This window comes from Apodemus sylvaticus, chromosome 4 (genome assembly GCF_947179515.1).
Source record: "Apodemus sylvaticus chromosome 4, mApoSyl1.1, whole genome shotgun sequence".
In the NCBI taxonomy this organism is placed as follows: Eukaryota; Metazoa; Chordata; class Mammalia; order Rodentia; family Muridae; genus Apodemus; species Apodemus sylvaticus.
Window position 1 is genome coordinate 14,280,244 of NC_067475.1, and position 19,302 is coordinate 14,299,545.

The following is a 19,302-nucleotide window of genomic DNA, read 5'->3' on the forward strand; positions in this document are numbered from 1 at the left end:
TTTATAAAAGAGAAACTTTACTAAAGCTCAAAACACACAATGACCCTCACATACTAATAGTTGGGGACTTCAACACCCCACTCTCACCACTGGACAGGCCATTGAACCAAAAACTAAACAGAGACACAGTGAAACTAACCAAAGTTAGGAACCAAATGGATTTAACAGATATCTACAGAACATTCTACCCCAAAACAAAAGAATATACATTTTTCTTAGCACCTCATGGAACCATATCCAAAACTGATCATATAACTGAACAAAAAACAAGCCTCAACAGATATAAGAAGATTAAAATAATTTCATGAGTCCTATCAGATCACCATGGTCTAAAGCTGGACTTCAATAAAAACAAAAACAACAGAGAGCCCACACACTCATGGGAACTGAACAACTCTCTCTACTCAGTGATAACTTGGTCAGGGAAGAAATAAAGAAATTAAAGACTTTATAGAATTCAATGAAAATGAAGACATAGCACACCCAAACTTATGGAATACAATGAAAGGAAAATTCATAGTACTAAGTACCTTCACAAAGAAATTAAAGAGACCCTCCCATACAAGCAACTTAACAGCACACCTGAAAGCTCTATAACAAAAAGAAGCAAACACACCAAAGAGAAATGGATAGCAGGAAACAGTCAAACTGAAATCAATTAATTAGAAATAAAGAGTGCTGGGGACAGTATACAATGACAGAGACTGCCTGCTGTAGCCAGAATGGCAAATCTCAGTAGCCCGCGGCAGCTCTTTGTAACGACAGTTGTTCCCATTTCTTCTAACCTTAGCCCTGGTTAATGGAAGTATAGATTTCATTTGTGTCTGACTGCTTTTCAATTGGCCTTGGTGTGCATAATTATTCTATTATATCTGACTTTCTTACTTCTTTCTCCTTCTGCTCTGGTGAATTCTGTGAAACTAGATGTTCCTTGATGATTCTTGGACAATTAAAATTTGAGACACAGGGGCACAGCACAGCACTGTCCTAATGGCCCAGGTGCATGCTATGTGCTCTCATCTTGGAAACAATGTAAAAACTGCACAATGGTAGTTCCAGATTAATGTTTGACTTGCAAAGAAAGTTTGAAGAAGAAAATGAAATAGAACCAACATTCGGATCTCAAAAAAGGAAAACACAATTGAAGTTATGAAATAATTTTTGCACAACATTTAAGAGTGGTTCCTGGAAAAGCAAATAGAGAATACATAAAATTATATACGAGTAAAATTAAGTCAAAGCACTCGGACTCTTAGGAGAGTCATCGTGTGCAATGTGCAGAAGCAGAAAGCTAGCAGAACAGCTGAGTTAAGGATTAACCTGACTCTCTCTCTGGCCACTGCCTGGCAGCTTGGCCCATATCATTTATCATTAGAGCTTCATAAGAAAATGCAAGTAGCTGACCTCAGAGCTCTGAGCTCTAAAGTATAATAAGTCAAAGTTAAAGTTTAAATAATGATAAATTTGCAATTATTATTATTTTGGCCACAGGCCTGGGAATAGGGGAAGCTTGAAACTTTGGGGAACAATTATAATTCTTGATTCTTTGTGGGATGTGGTGGTTCTTTTGAATTTGATTTGGCAATGATTATACAATGTCCTTTTTTCTACATGCTTTTGGAATATCAATAAAGACTGGGGCAGGAAAAGGGCGGGAGAGCAAGTGGAGAGCAAGTGAAGTGCCTCATGCCCAAAATTCTACTAGAGAACTCCTACAGCAAACAACGTTAGCAAAGTGGGGCTGGAGAGCTGGCTCAGCAGTTACAAGTACTGACTGCTTTCCCATAGGTACTGAGTTCAATTCCCAGCAACCACCTGATGGCTCACAACCATCTGACGCCCTCTTCTGATATGCATGAAGACAGCTACAGTGTACTCATAAAATAAATAAACAAGCCAGGCAGCAGTGGTGGTGGTGGCAGCGCACGCCTTGAATCCCAGCACTTGGGAGGCAAAGGTAGGCGGATTTCTGAGTTCCAGGCCAGCCTGGTCTACAGAGTGAGTTCCAAAACAGCCAGGACTACAAAGAGAAACCCTGTCTTGAAAAACAAAAAATAAAAAAATAATAAATACATAAATAAATCTTTAATATATATGTATACACACACATATATAATTTAAAAAATCTTCAGCAAAGTGGGTGGATATAAAATTAGGTCAAATCAGTAGCCTTTCTTTATACAAATGATAAACAGGCTGAGAAAGAAATTAGGGAAACAACACCTTTCACAATATTTACAAATAATATAAAATGTCTTGGTGTAACTCTAATCAAGCAAATGAAAAATTTGTATATCAAGAACTTCAAGTCCTTGAAAAAAGAAATTGGAGAAGACCTCAGAAGATGGAAAGATCTCCCATGCTCATGCATAGGTAGGATTAACTCAGTAAAAATGGCCATCTTACAAAAAAAAAATCTACATGTTCAATGCAATCCCCATCAAAATTCCAGCACAATTCTTCACAGACATGGAAAGAGCAATTCTCAACTTCATATGGAAAAATAAAAAATACAGAATAGCGGAAAAAATTCTCATCAATTAAAGAACTTCTGGGGGAAATCACCATCCCTGACCTCAAGCTGTACTACAGAGCAATAGTTATAAAAACCACATGGTATTGGTACACAGACAGGCCAAACACTGGAATAGATTTGAAGACCCAGAAATGAACCCATACATCTATGGACACTTGATATTTGGCAAGGAAGCCAAAACCATACAGTGGATAAAAAGAAAGCATCTTCAACAAATGGTGCTGGTTCACCTGGAGGTCTGCTTGTAGAAGAATTCAAATTGATCCATATTTATCGCCTTTTACAAAGTTCAAATTCAAGTTAATCAAGGACCTCAACATAAAACCAGTACACTGAATAGAAACGAAGAGAAAGTGTGAAAGAGTCTTTTTTTATCTTTGTTTTTTTGATGTTTTGGATTTGTTTTTTTTCAAGACAGGGCTTCTCTGTATAGCCCTGGCTGTCCTGGAACTCACTCTGTAGACCAGGCTGGCCTCTAACTCAGAAACCTGCTTGCCTCTGCCTCCCAAGTGCTGGGATTAAAGGTGTGCACCACCACCGCACACCGGCGAAAGAGTCTTAAATGCAGAGGCACAGGGGAATTTTTCCTGAACGGAGAATACCAATGGCTCAGGCCCTAAGATTATCAATTGACAAATGGGACTTTATGAAACTGAAAAGCTTCTATAAGGCAAAGGACACTGTCAATAAGCTAAAATAGCAACCTATAGATTGGGAAAAATCCTCACCTGGCCTATGTCCAATCAAGGGCTAATATCCAAAATATATAAAGAACTCAAGAAGGTCGAGTCCAAAAAACCAAATAACCCAATTTTAAAATGGGGTGCAGAGGTAAACAGAATTCTCAACTGAGGAATCTTGATTGGCCAAGAAGCACTTAAAGAAATGTTCAATATCCTTAGTTATCAGGAAAATGCAAATAAAAATGACCCTGAGATTCCACCTTACATCAACCAGAATGGCTAAGATAAAAAAAAAAAAAAAACTCAAGAGATAGCACATGCTGGTGAGGATGTAGAAAAAGGGCAACACTCCTCCATTGCTGGTCGGATTCCAAACTGGTACAACCACTCCACAATTTGGTGGTTCCTCAGAAAATTGCAAATTTTTCTACCTGAAGACCCAGCAATACCACTCCTAGGAATATACCCAAAAGATGCTCTACCATACCACAAGGATAAGTGTTACATCGTAGCAGTCTTATTTGTGATAGCCAGAAACTGGAAACAGCTCAGATGCTCCTCAGTGGAAGAATGGATAAATAAAATCTGTTTCAGTTACACAATGGAATACTATCCAGCAATTAAAAATGAGGACATCATGAATTTTGCAGACAAATGGATGGAATGGAGCTAGAAAATATCATCTTGAGTGACCCAGACCCAAAAGGACATGCATGCATGGTATGTACTCACTGATAAATGGATATTAGCCAAAAGTACAGAATACCCATGATACAACCCACAGACCATAAAAAGTTTAACAAGAAGGAATGCCCAATGAGGATGCTTCAGTACAAGAAACAAAATAATCATGGAAAGGAGAAGGAGGGAGAGAGATGGGTGGGAGAGAGGAGGGGAAATGCAGGACAGGTTTAGGTATGGCAAGAGACAGGAGAGAAGCCCAGAGGGACAGAAGAATGAATAGAAATGTGCAGCTGTGGAGTGGGGGATCAGGGGGAACCTCTAGAAAGTCCCAGAGACCTGGGATGTGTGAAGCACCTAGGACCCAATGGAGATGACCTTAGCAGAAATGCCCAACAGTGGAGAGACCACTTCCTATAGACAGAAAAGGCCCTCAGTGGAGGGATGGGGCCACCAGCCTTCCTTCAAAATATTTGACGCAGAATTGTTTTTGTCTAAAAAAAAAAAAAAAAAAAAAAAATGCAGGGACAGAAATGGAGCAGAGACTGAAGGAAAAGTCATCCAGTCATCAGCCCAACTTGGGATCCATCCCATGACCAGGCACCAAACCATGACACTATTACTGATGCCATATTGTGCTTGCAGACAGGAGCCTAGCATGGCTGTCCTCTGAGAGGTTCTACTAGCAGCTGACTGAGACAGATGCAGATACTTAGAGCCATCCATTGGACTGAGGTCGGGGACTATTATGGCAGAGTTAGGGGAAGGACTGAAGGAGTTGAAGGCATGGTAACCCCACAGGAAGACCAAGAGTAACAACGAACCAGACCTCTGGACGTTCCCAGTGACTAAGACTAAGAGCATACACCAGCCAAAGAGCACAGATGATCCGTGCCCCTTCCCAGAAGCAGAGGACTGCCTTGTCTGGCGTCAGTGGGAGAGGATGTGCTTAATCCTGTAAAGGTAGGGACTTGATGCCCCAGGGAAGGGAGGGGTAGAGGGTAAGGTAGAGACTGTGGGAGGTGAGGGGTTGGGAGTGAGGGAGTGAGGTGTGGGGTAGGGGGTTGGACCTTTCAGAAGCAAAGGGGAAGGGGGACAGGGTGAAAACTTGTTGTGGATGGGCGGTGCTGTTCTTGTGAACCAATCCCCTTAATGAATAAAAGAGCCAATCACTGGGCGAGTAGGATGGACTTCCGGGTTGGATGGAAGAGAGGAAGCAGGAGAGAGGTCTTTTTTGGATGAGGATAGCAAGAGGACAAGATATATAGCTACAAGTGTCTCCCGGTTTCATTGGCAGATCTGTCAGGATTTGCCACCTAATGAGTTAGATTGAATAAGGCTTACATGATTAGGATTTTAGTTGCTGTACCCAGCGATAGAGTTGGTACATCGTTTCTGAAGTATGTGTTTTCCTTCACGTTGCAGCTAGTTTGGTTTCAAGAGAGAAGGTGGCCAAGGGTACGTTTGCCTGAGGTGCACCACAAAGACTGTGGGGGTTTAAGGCACAGGGTGGGTGTGGTAGTGACCCACCAGTGGGAACCTAGCGAGCTGGGTGGGGAGATTATTATGGAGTTCTGAGTCAGAGTCTCCAGGAGATACAAATTGATTGGCCTTTGCCCGCCAGTGAGTGCATGGCTGACCAGGCTGCCAGGGCAGAGGGACAAGCGAAGGAACAAGACCGCTCTATTTTTTAAATATTTCCCACCACAGAAACTCTTGGAGGGGATCCAGGAAGGGGAGCAACATTTGGAATGTAAAGAGATAAAACAATTTAATAATTAAAATAAGGCTGAGGAGAGACGAGGCTAATGAGATCTGGCCGTTCTGAGAGCAAAGCAAGCCAGGGTCCTGTTGTATACTGATGCAGCTTCAAGAGCCACAGAGATAGGGACCGCCTGCTGGGCTCTGGCAAGCAAAGTAAACGTCATGTAAAATTTCCAGCTAACTTCAGCAGGTAAAAGTAAGAAAATCAACTCTTCACAGAGGGTCTCATCTTGGAAACAAAGGACATGTTGTTTGAACTGATCTTACCTCATGCAAAAAATAGGATGTCTATTGGTAGCTTGTGGAGAAGTTTAGAAGTGAACCTTCAAAAAGGGAAGGCTGAGGCACTAGAGAGCCTGCCTTCCGGAAGCATAGGGGACAATCAGTTGGATCCATTTTCAAGTCCTTGGGGAGCATCTCTGGGACCCACCAGCTTATCTAGGTACTAAATCCTTTCTTCTACTACTGACTGCTACTATTCATGCCCTATTCATGCTACTGTTCGTTGGCTCTAATGAGTCCCCATTTCTGCATATTCTTCTAGTCTCCACCGACTCTTCCAGCTCCTCTCCAGTTCTCTTCCTTACCTGCACCCATAGCTCCATAATGCCAAGGGATTTATAATTCCTTTGATACCCTGTCCAATTTCATAATCACTAACTTCCCTCATACCATTTACTCAACCTGGGAAGCACTTCTCCGTTCCTTGTCTACCTGGAGACAAACTTGCCCAGTTCAAACACTTCCTCTTTGAAGATGCCTCCCAGGTGACTTCTCGGCAATTACATCCTTTCCCGTCACTGCTCTTCAACCACCTGGCAAATCCTCCGTGGCTTACAATTTAATTTTACTCTATTGTAGTTGTTTACATTAGTGTTTGTATGCTTATGGATCTTTGAACTTTGGGAAGATTTTAAATAGCAATTGTTGAGTAAGTTAAGGAACTTTTCCGGTAGAAACCAACACTGCACAATGGAGCATTTTGCTTAGACTCACATATAAACTGTTTACTAAGGCAGTTGCTCCCTGGCATGGGCAGACAGGCCATCCATAGAGCGGGACAGTTAAATAGATGAGACAGGAGATTTTATTATTAGGATCTGCAAGCATATGTTCTTCCTAACTCCTACCTTTACTTGCAAACATACCATGTCCTTTTTGCCTACTCGATTCACCAATATTTAATAACTTTTTGTTTTATGTCGGTTGTGGAATTTTTAAACCTAAACTCCAAAATAACATTATACATTTAATTACTAGCAAGATACTCTGATTTACATATTGTACATATTACTCTGATTTACATATTACATACATTCCATAGTATGGCCACTGAGAATTCAGGCTTAAGAGCCACATTGCTTGGGTATGAATTCTGGTTCTGACCAGGTAGTCAACTTCCCTGTGCCTCAGATCTCCACTCCGTAAAGTGAGGCATCGGTGTGCCCAGTCGTTTGGATCATCAAGGTGATTAAGTGGATCACAGAGAGAAAGCACTGGGAACACTGGGGGAGTCAGTAATGAAATGCATGCTAGTAGGCTCGCTTGCTGCAATCAAATGCAAACCTTATTATGTGACCAGGATATTTGGTCATTATCAGCATCTAATTAATATGTAAATGAGAAACATAGTGACACAAGGAATAGAAAATCATGAGATTCTGTTTCTGTCATAATAGCATCCATGGTCTTTGGTAATGTAACCCTTAGGAAAAAAGGATTAATTCAAAACCACTGTAACTAAGAATGTTCTATAAGGAAAAAAGTCATGACCAGGACTGGAAAAGGAGCTGCCTTTCAGTTTGTCAAGAAGGCAGCTATGAAAAAGACAACAAAGCCTTCATCTAAATGGAGGAAAAAGCTTTGGGCCCGTCCCTGCCTGAGGGATTGAAACTGATTATGGATTCCCGTCAGCCATGAGTCAGTTTGTCTCTGTTTTCAGTCAGTCTTGTTCCCTGGAGTTAGATAGCAATCTTAACAGAAACTGATTTTATTAAGGGATATATAAGGAATTTATTTTCTCTCGTGTAAGCATATAGTTTAATTGAAATTGGTGGCATCCAGAATTGGTAGTTTTAGTTGTTTGTTATTCTTGAGAGTGGTTTTTTACTTGTTTGGGTGTGCTAGCCTCTTAATAGCATTTATTTAATGGGATTTACTTTAAGTTTGTTCAGAAGTCTACACATTGTCACCTTTTAAACATATCTTTAATGGGTCTCATGCAACCGAAACTAGAATGGCCCCATCCTCCTGCCTCCACAGCCTGTATTTTGGGTTCATATGCATATGGCACTATAACCAAATTATCACTTCCATTTGGGGGAAGATTTCTGTCAATCCAAACTTATTTCTGTATGTTTTGCTTCTTTAATTTTTTTTTTCCATTGGGGCTGGAGAGATGGCTCAGCAGTTAAGAGCACTGACTGCTCTTCCAGAGGTCCTGAGTTTAATTCCCAGCAACCACATGGAGGCTCACAACTATCTGTAATGGGATATGATGCCCTTTTCTGGTGTGTCTGCAGACAGTAATAGTGTACTTACATACATAAAATAAATAAATCTTTTTTAAAAATGTATTGATTCTTTGTGAATTTCACATCATGCACCCCAATCCCATTCATCTCTCCAGCCCTTCATTCCTGCCCTCTGCCCTTGCAACCTCCCCCTGCAAAGAAAACAAAACAAAAATAAAATAAAAAGATAAATAAGTTAAAAAATAAAATTTAAAAAGAAAATCTCACTGTGGAAGCTGTGGTGTGTCTTGGGGTGGTGTGTTTCAGTGTGTCACAGTGTGTCATGGTGTCTCACATAGTACACCCTTTTGCCCAAAAAGCTTTACTTGCAAATGTTCTTTGCAGTGAATCATGGGTCAGGTTTGAGGCCTCTAGCTTCTGCCACACTATCAATACTGGATCCTCAGTGAGATTCCTCTTGGATAATCTACTGTTGTCCTGTGTTATGGAGGCCATGAAGCTTTGGATCTGCAGGGCCAGCCTCTTCACATGCTCCATCAGTTCATAGACAGCATAGATGTTGTGATGGCCCAACTCAAAGCCCTAGATCTAGGCCTGGGGGATAACTGACCTGGTCAGACCACCTGTTCTCCCTCATCTGCATCACTGTGTAAGCTCTCCCACACTGCCCAGGTGAAGGACAAGGACAGATCTGTCACATGGGGCAAGGCCATCTCTGCCCAGCCCTCAGACATCAATATGGCCCCAGACAGCAGACCAGATCATGGATGTCCACACGGCCTTTGGTGATAACATGGGCCACAGACATCGATACAGACCCCTACTGCAGCAGGGCCATGCATGGCTCTCAGCAGCATCACAAGCCTGGACACCACCAAGGCCTCAGGTGGCAGCACAGGCTGTTCCTCACCACCCTGGAGTCTCTAGTTCTGCCTCTCTTCATAGTGCACACACCATTCCCTTCTTTTTCTCTCCCATCTCTCCACCACATCCTTGCTCATCAAAGTGGCGCCATCCCGCAGGCCTGTCTTCCGCCCCCTGCACCACATTGTTTTGCTTCTTAAGAGCTGACTGCAGATGTCGTTTTTCACAGTATTTGTGAAAGCAAGCGTCTGCTCTTAATGACTAGGGAGAAAGCCAAAGTCATAATCAAGTCTTTAGACTTCTGAGATTAATGACATATTTTACATTCTTTCTAATCTCTCTTAATTTAACTCTAGTACAGGATATATATTCATGAGCAAACTGAGATTATTCGTTATGTGAGAGATGAATTGTAGGGGCTGGAGAGATGGTTAAGCAGTTAGAGAATTTACACTTAGAGCAGTGGACCAGAGTTTGGGTCCCAGCACCCATGTCAGGGGGTTCATAAACTCCTGTTACTTCAGCCCCAGACAATCTGATGTTACATTTCTGCCCTCTGGAGGCACCCATGTGCATGTGCACACAATGCATGTGCACATGTGTGTGTGTATACACACACACACACATACATATACATATATATATATATATATATACATATATATATATGTATGTGTATATGTATGTGTGTATACATATGTATATATACACACAGACACAATTAAATCTCTAAAATTTTGCTTTAAAAAAAGATGACTTGTATCTTAATTTGTTTGAAAAAAAAACATAGGGATGTTGTGAAAGGCAAGAAGAACATGTTTCCTTGGAAATAAGTCAGGTGAAATGGAATCTGATGCCTAAAGGCTCCTAAAATCACAAGGCAAAAACAAGATGAATGCTTTCGTTTTATGAAACTAAAATCTCCTTGCTTAGCTTCACCTCATTGTGTTATTCATTCATATCTTAGAAAGGGAGACTCAGCTCTTACTTCCTTCTCTCTTCTCTCACCTCCACTAGTTAGCATTGGGGTGATAACTGTTCTTGCGCTGTGTGCTGCGTTTTCAGAATTGCTACCTACACTCCAAAGTTGAAAACAATAGATATCAAAGAGCTCCGATCATCTAGAGAGAATCATTGAATCACTAAGAGTCATCAAAAGATGTGGGAGTTGGAGAGATGGCTTAGTGGCTAAGAGCACTGGCTGCCCTTTCAGAGGTTGTTGAGGTCAATTCCGAGCAACATGGTGGCTCACAATCATCTGTAATGGGATCAGATGCCCTCTTCTGGTATGTTTGAACACAGCAACTATGTACTCATACATTAAAGAAAGAAAGAAAGAAAGAAAGAAAGAAAGAAAGAAAGAAAGAAAGAAAGAAAGAAAGAAAGAAAGCATCCATCTTCTTCCTCTCCTCTTCCCTGTCTTATCCATGTCTTTATTATACATTATTTATATACTAGGCACACAAAGAAGCCTCTGGAAACAAGTAACATAGTTCTTCTTCCATCTCCAAACCAAGGTGGAAAACTAACCCAAAATACTTGAAAAGACAAGAAATACCTGTGAGAAGGAGATGCAAATCTCTTCCTGATGGTTTTGGCATTTGGATAGATGGTGGATTCCCCAATTGTTCTCTGTACTAGTCTGAGAAGAAGAATTGTAAGAAAAAGAGAAGTGACTATGGTTAGGGTAGCAACCCACTTGCAGTGCCCAGAAGAATCCACAGAAGATCAAGCTTCAGCTGAATGGCTGGCCAGGAAGACTCATGTAGAGTGAGAGAACCAACGTGAAGTAAGGAGACCATGCAGGAAATAAGGGGACCACATGAAGGAAGGGTGTGACATAGTCCAGTTGCTAAGGAAAATACCAGAAGCACTTTTTTACATCAGAGAACTGTGGAAGCCTTTGTGTGAAATTCTCAAGTGCTTGTCTCAGTCAGCGTTACTATAGGTATGACAGACACCATGGACAGGGTCAGATTGGGTTTACTTTACAACTCCCAAGTCACACTCACAACTCACTGAGAGAATTGAGGGCAGGAACTGAGGCATAGGCTGTGGAGGAACACTGCTGACTGGCTAAAGACGTGCTTAGCCTACTTTCTTATACAACTCAAGACCTCCTGCTCACACTTGGCACCACCCACAGTAGGTTGGACACTCCCACGCCAATTATTAATCAAGAACGTCAACATATAGGCCAATCATTTGGAGGCATTTCCTCAACTGATTGACCCTCTTCTCAAATGACTCTAGCTTCTGTCATGTTGACAGAAAGTCCCAACCAGGAAGACAGTGCCCCATCAGATAGAGGCCTTGTGAGGATTCCTGTAAGAGTATACTCTTTGGTCTCTTTACAGTACTAGGGACCAATCCAGGGCCTCAAGCATGCTAGTCTAGTGCTCTGCCTGGGAGTTATACCTCTAAGACCTCAGACTGGACTTTTAATACCCAAAGGTCATCTTACAGCTAAAACAAGAAGATGAGCTTTGTGAAACCAAGCATTCCATCAACTTCAGTGGGTAAACAAAGTCACAGGTGGTTGTACATATCTGTAAAGTCAGCACTCTGATGGCAAGATAGGAGATGGAGAAAGGAAAATTGTCTAAGACGTACAGGCAAGCTAGTTTGTAGTAATTGAATAGCAGAAACAACAATAGAGACTTGCCTTAGCAAGAACTAACTATCAAGTTTACCTCTGACCTCCACATGCACAGTATGACATATTCTGTGTATGTGTCTGCCTCTCTGTGTGTGTGTGTGTGTGTGTTTCCCCTTCCCCTTTATCTCACACATATACACCATGCATTCATACCCAAACCATGCACACACACACACACACACACACACACACACACACTAATAAATGGGTATGTGTTATGACCTATGTTGCCTCTTAACTTCCATGAGAAATCTTTTGGCTATAATGATGAACTGCTGATACTTGATATCTGGTGAAATTTTGCTGAGTGTCACATGATCGACTCATTTATTCCTACCACCGTAGTCTAGCTGCTTCTCAATTATAGAAGAAGGTGACAGACTTCTAGAAAAGTAGGACTGGTCAGTTCCACATAGCTCGATGATATGGGCAGGGACCAGAACCTACACCTGGCTAACTCTGAAACCTATGTTCTTAAATATAATAATAATGCATCTTGACACTACAATATTTACTGAACAGTGACTGGTAGACAAACCTCCAGACATCTGCAACGCTTTTCTTCTTCATCCCTATTCAGTGCTTGACTGAGATCTGAACTGTCATTTGTATGTTTGGGTTTTGAATTAGATTTTAAGTTCCTGGTAGAGAGAGACTTTATATTGCCTTACATTTCCGTCTTCCTCACAAGAGTTATGTCTGCTTCTAAGTGCTCAAAAATACTTTTAGTATGAATGAATGAAGACTGGGGTAAAATTGCTCTATAGTTTATATGGGTGGAAGAAATCCTATTTACTAAACGGTACTTCATATTTAGGAGACAATAATGACTGCAGATCAATACTGTGGCCCCTACTTAGCATTTTGTAATGGACCTGAGGGAAACTCGACATGATCCATTCCCTTAGCCAGAACAAGTCTGTGATCTGTTCACAGCAGATGTTAATTTCACAATGAGTGAAGAATTATTCACATTGAAGATTTGAGGTAAAATATGAAATGCATCTACTTTGTGTCTTTTATCAATGTGCAAAATGCTAGGATACATTGTTCTAGAACATCTAGAAGGTGATTGTCATACAATCCAAATGGTAAACCTATGCTTATTAGTCCATATTTTACAAGTCTCTCTGGGTGATTTGCTTGTAGAATAATATTTAGGTATTTGATTGAAAGTTGTTTGATTTCTCCCCCTCCCACAACCCCCCCCCCCCAGAAAGAAGCTTAACCTAGAAGAAAACATACAAGTCTTCTGGATTGTGACCAATAATTCTGTAATTATAGCAATCAAATAAATCTTAATGTATCACCTCAACTCATGAGATCATAGAGCGAACTATCTTCGCTATGATTGAGAATACCTAAAATAAGTCTCCAAGGTTTAATTACGGAAATGAGAAATTATTACAAGACATATATTCTTCATTCTACATGAAGTATATTAAATTATGCTATCTACGTCATAGACTACATGGTTGAAATAGTTCACTCAAAGCAGAAACAGTCCGCGCATGCAGGGCTTCGAGCTCCGCACACCCACCTCTCTCAAAGGCTCCAAATGGCGCTCTCAGGTGTTTTGTTTCTGAAAATAGAGTTGAGAGCCCTCTAAAAATGAGCTCCTTGCAAATAACTGCATGGGATTTTGTCCATCCAGCCATTCCCCATAAGCAAAATGGACCCAAGATTATGTTTATGATAATCATTAAAAGCGGTGATTTATGTTATAAGGTAAAGTTTTGTAGTTTAATCTGAGTGTTATTTCCATATCTTTGAACTTCCATCTTCCCACTGGAAAAATAAAATGAGGTACTTCTTTCTTTAAATCCACCATATAGGCATTTTATAAGGGTTCAAATGAAACAGTGGAGGCGACTTGACAATTTCTAGTGTTAGATGTTAGAAGAAATCTTGATTTCTTTAAATAGCTTTGCATGCCATTTGCATAGATAATGTGGAGATGATCAGAAAGAGAAAAAGTTCCTCCTAACACCTTTGTTCTTAACATCTTTGTTCAGACTTCTCCAGCTATAGCAAAAGCCCCAGCAAGATAATATTTGTGATATTTTTCTATTACCTTAAAAAAAAACATGAATAACTGCGTTCTAGTGAATCTTATTCTAGAAATGTTCACTACACCACGAACTAGTCAGCCTGTGTATCTCATATGGGTGATTTCAATTTCTTTATATTCTGGTTTCTACTGAAAAAAATCTGCATTTTGACAAGTTTTGATGAGGTCTATTCACTCTAGACAATGTCTACAAACCCAAATTGCATAGTTGATTTTGACTTAATCCCCTAGAGTTCCAGAACTGTCCCGATTAAAATTTAAAATATAATTACAGGTAGCACATTTAGTCAGGCAGTTAGTCAGAGAGCTGACTAAGTAGTGAATCTTACTTCCTGCAGCAATATTGCATTAAATGTTGTGGAGGAGGGTGGTGGTGGGTGGAACAGTCACCCATGAAATGATTTATGGATTATTATTAAAACAATATATCATCAAGTGCAAAGTACTCAGGTAGAAACTGTGTATAAAATTTCAAGGAATGGAGAGTAAAAGGGCTTCCTTCATGTTATAATGATCTACTGTCTATATTTAGGAAATATGTTTTGAGGCTGTTGGTAGCTTCAGGAACATCCTGACAAAATAAATTATTGGTCTGTGAACAGGTAGGCTGGTTTGGTGCAAAGAAATTCTAGAATTTTTTTTTTAAATGGACTCCAAGGAACTCTTAGTAAGGAGCAGGGAGATATCTTGTATTTTGAAATAATTCTTAGGTTTACATAGGAGTTACAAAAATAGAGCAGATAGCTTATGCGGGCACATCCCCTAGAATCTCCATGTTAGCATCTTACAATAGCAGCAAAGTCTTCGAAATCAACAGCCAACACTGGTGCATTGCAACTAAATACAATTTGGACTTTATTCATGCTTCTCCTCTTTTCCACTAATATTTAGTTGTTGGTTTTCCCCCCCAGGTAGAAAGAGGCTTGAATACTTCAATATTGAGATTCAAACAGCATGGGTTTCTGAACAAAGAAGCTAATCAGAGTGAGACATTAATGTAGGAGAAATTAAATGACCCAGGCATCCAAGAATCATCTGGAAACACTAGAGTCAAGTTGCCAGCCAAATTAAAGGAAAAGTAAGCCCGATTTTGCAGCCAGTCATTAATCTCTCTTTCCATTGCCCAAAGGTGCTGATTACACCTCATTTTATCATAAGGGATAAATCTTTTTATTGCAGATACATAATAATGTGTTGCTATAAGAAGTCTTTTAGTAATGCCCAGTTCAGTCATCTAGATTTTTCTACATGAAGGAATACATAGGAAGAGGCTGACACTAAATCAGTTTGGCTGTTAAGTCTGCTTGTGAGAAGGGGATTACTGTGGAAGTCAGAGGAACAAAATCCTTAGTGACCTGCTTCTGGGTGTCATAAGGTCACCTGGAGGGCTTGTGAAGGTTCAGATGTGCCTCTCCCGGGGATCTCTGGCTCAGCGCGGCCCAGGCACTGCACTTCCAATAAGCACCCCGATGCTGTGCTCACTGCTCACTCCGCTAAGCTAATCTTCATAGGTTCGTGGCCAGGAGGAACATGCAGCGACAGCCATAGATAGGTTCTTAGACTTGTGTTGCTTACTAGTTAGATAAAGGGTCTGGTAACTCTCACTCCAGTTCTGATGAGTGAGGAACCAGAGCACACACCCCACAATGCTATCGTCTGCTCTTACCTTCAGAGAATGCAGTCACTTAAAAATAAAACATTTTTTGACAACAGAAGAGTATTTAAAACTAATCAAGGCTCGTCATGGAGGCACATGCCCGTCATTGCAGCCCTTGAAAGGTGGATATAAGGATCAGGAGTTTAAAGTCATCCTTAGCCATCCTAAGGCCAGCATGGGGCTCCAAGAGACCGTCTCAACCATGCCCTTCAAAACAAACAAGTAAACAAATAGGCAACCCATACAATAAATAAGGCTAGTAACATTTTGGGATTTAAGCTCAGCCTCTAATAAATTAATGCTGAAAAGGCTGGGGAGGTGGCTTAATTGATATGAGCATGAAGAACTGAGTTCCATCCCTGCTAAGCAGACATCCCAGCATGCATCTGTGATCCTATGGCTGGGGAGGCAGAGATTGGTGGGTCCACTTGGAATGTGCTGATGTGAAAGTCTAGCTACCTACAGTCCTTGTCCTTAGACCATCCTCCATCATTTTACCTTCCTCTCCCACAAAGGCCCCGGTGGCCTTTTGTGGTAGTGATTACAAGACTTCATTTTATTTCTCTCCCAAAATGAAGCTTAACTTTCTTTTGGTGTCTTGTGAAACCAAAGCAACATTGTGTGCTTTATCCTCTCCGTTATAGTGTAAGAGGTAAAAGATGACAAGACTTTATCCCTAATTCATCTGCTTGCCGTGGAGAATAAAAAGGATTTTCAGATAAGTGTGCCTGAAGGATAATAAAGAAGCTGTGAGAAAACTTCATTTTCTTTAATGGTTCAAGGAAGAAGGGAAAATCTTATTCAGAAGGAACAAGCAGTGTGAACCTTTGGTTCTGGTGAGCCTCAGTCAAGTACTGAGGTATGGCTTGCACCACAGAAGAAACGCCATGCAGTGCTCTTGACACGTCTTCACAGTGAACTCCCATTTTATAGTGAGACTTTATGTTGAGATTGTTCTTGATCTTTAACTAATGGCAGGGATAGGAAGTAAGTCATGCTTTTAAGAGAAGTTCATATCAATAATAGACCCCACTTCCCACAGCTCCTTGATGCTCCAGAGTACCCTGGGTTTTACTGAACAATGCTCATGGCTCATGTGGAGCCAAGTTTAGTGCTTGTCTTAGTCAGGGTTTCTATTCCTGCACAAACATCATGACCAGAAAGCAAGTTGGGGAGGAAAGGGTTTATTCAGCTTACACTTCTGCACTGCTGTTCATCACAAAAGGAAGTCAGGACTGGAACTCAAGCAGGTCAGGAAGCAGGAATGGATGCAGAGGCCATGGAGAGATGTTCCTTACTGGCTTGCTTCCCCTGGCTTGCTCAGCCTGCTCTCTTATAGAACCCAAGAATACAGCCCAGGGATGGTACCACCCACAAGGGTCCCTCCCCCTTGATCAATAATTGAGAAAATGCCTCACAGTTGGATCTCATGGAGGCACTTCCCCAACTGAAACTCCTTTCTCTGTGATAACTCCAGCCTGTGTCAAGTTGACACACAAAACCAGCCAGTACAATGCTGTTCAAGAGGAACTTTGGTGCTGATTAAGTTAGGATTGTTTTCTGTCTTTTTTTTTTTTTGAGAATTTCTTAAATGCTTACTGTATTTATGAAGAATGCTAAATGGACACAGCAGTGTGTGTGTGTGTGTATGTGTTAAATAAAGAAGTCATCTGAGAGGGAGTTGAGAGCATGGAAAGAGTTGAAGAAAGGAGATGGATAGGTGGAAATGAAGTAGTAGCTTTTGTAAACAAATCTTTTAAAGTTTGGTAAAATGGTGGTTGGCTAAGAGGAGGGAGGTGTGCCTGGGAATGAATATGATCAAACAAGTTTGCCCAGAACTCTTGTAGCACTCGTAAAATCCGTTTTAAAGACTTAGCAATCAGGAATAGGACAAAGAGAATAAATTAACAATAATTCCAGCTTCAGCAACTTTGGCCCATTGATTTGCATCCTATGTGCATGTGTATGCACATGTATGTGTGTGGCAAAAAATTGGTATAACAAGATGTGTCAACTTTTGAAGGATACAGTGGACTAATCTTCCAAATGATCAATAAATGCATTGTTACAAAGACACACATAGGTAAAGGTCTGAGTGATACATTTTAATGTATGTAACAGACTATTAAAGCCCATTGAAATGATTTATGGAATTTTAGGGTCTTTTTTTTTTTTTGAGACAGATCTTTCTATGTATCACTGGATGGCCTGGAGCTCACTATATAGACCAGGCTGGCCTGGAACTCACTGTATAGACCAGACTGGCCTTGGATTCACAGAGACCTACCTGTCTCTGTCTCCCAAGTTCTAGAATTAAAGTTGTGCTTGACCATACTCATTATTCATTATACCATTATTCATTATTCTCAGCTGTCACGGCAAGTAACGTTTAAGAAGCTTGCCACTTGTCAAATTTTGATGCACTACCAAATATCAAGAATTGTCTGGAATATCTCTTAAATATTCCTCTGTCAACTAGTTGCAAAATTAAGGCTAGATTTTCTTCATATATTTCAAAAAGATTTCCTATCAATAAAGACTCTATGCAAAAATAGCTTTTAATCCAACTAAAAGCCCATAAAACAATAAGACTCTTTGCAATTGTTTTTGTGCTACAAAATATAGTCATTTTCATAACATATATAAACCCTTAAATAATGGTTTTATTGCTACTATAAATATATACAAACATTATAAGCCCTAATTTACATTTTCGCTTGCTTTGACAGTTATGACCACATAGAAATTTTCAATAACTTTGCAGAGTATTCTAAGACCTGAGAAAAATTAGCATAAACTAAAGATTATTGTTTGTTACCTTACATTTAAAATATTTGTGTCTCTTGCCTGGCTGATCTGGTCACAATGTATAGGCTAAATCTTATAGAAAATATATTCTCATTGATGGATTTCTTGATGGATTTCCATGGACTATACAGTAATGGATGTACATTCTGTGGAATGTTTAAACTACATAATTTTATCACTGTGCATACAACTTAGTGTGTACTTACACAAATGTTGGTGGCATATGGTATTTTGATTTAAACCAGGGATATGATAAAACATGAAACATATGCGAGTTGTACAGGTGTGACATAGCACACTGCTATACAGAAACAAAAATGGAAATAGGAATACAATCTAAAATGTAAAAGTGTAGGACAACAAATATTTAAACCAGCACTCATATCTGCCAGTAACATATAAGGTTTTTTTTTTTTAGCATTGTCAAGGAATGAATACCCCCATAATTGTAATGTTGTAATTTTATATGACTGTCATCATGGTGGGTTAACACCAGCATTACCACAAACATGAATTATGTTCTACTACAACTTAACAATAGTTACATCGCCAACCAATAGGATTGGTTTCAGCTGTTTTAGGTGATAACTGGATACCTGCAGCTGAGATTTCTCACTGTGATGTAACTGCCTAATGAGTGTCTCCATCCGTGTATTGGAAAGTGTCTTGATTTACGACTTTTTGTTCTATTGCTATAAAAAGGCTTTAGGAGCCTGACGCTACCTTGGAAATGGAAGTTGGGAGACCTAAACCTATGTTCCCAGGCCACTCCTATTCCGCTCCAGAATAAACCGTCTCATTCCTCTGAGGGGAGAGCTGTGTGAATACTACCTTTGTCCAATTCATCATCATTCCTCACCCATCTTCCCTTAGTTTTTTCAAATAATAATTATTATGTTTTAAGATTTATTTATTTATGTATTATGAGTACATACTCATAGCTGTCTTCAGACACACCAGATGAGGGCATCAGACCCCATTATAAACGGTTGTGAGCCACCTTGTGGATGCTGGGAATTGAACTAGGACCTCTGGAAGCGCAGTCAGTGCTCTTAACCGCTGAGCCGACTCTCCATCCCCCTTGAATAATTATTATGAGTGTTGG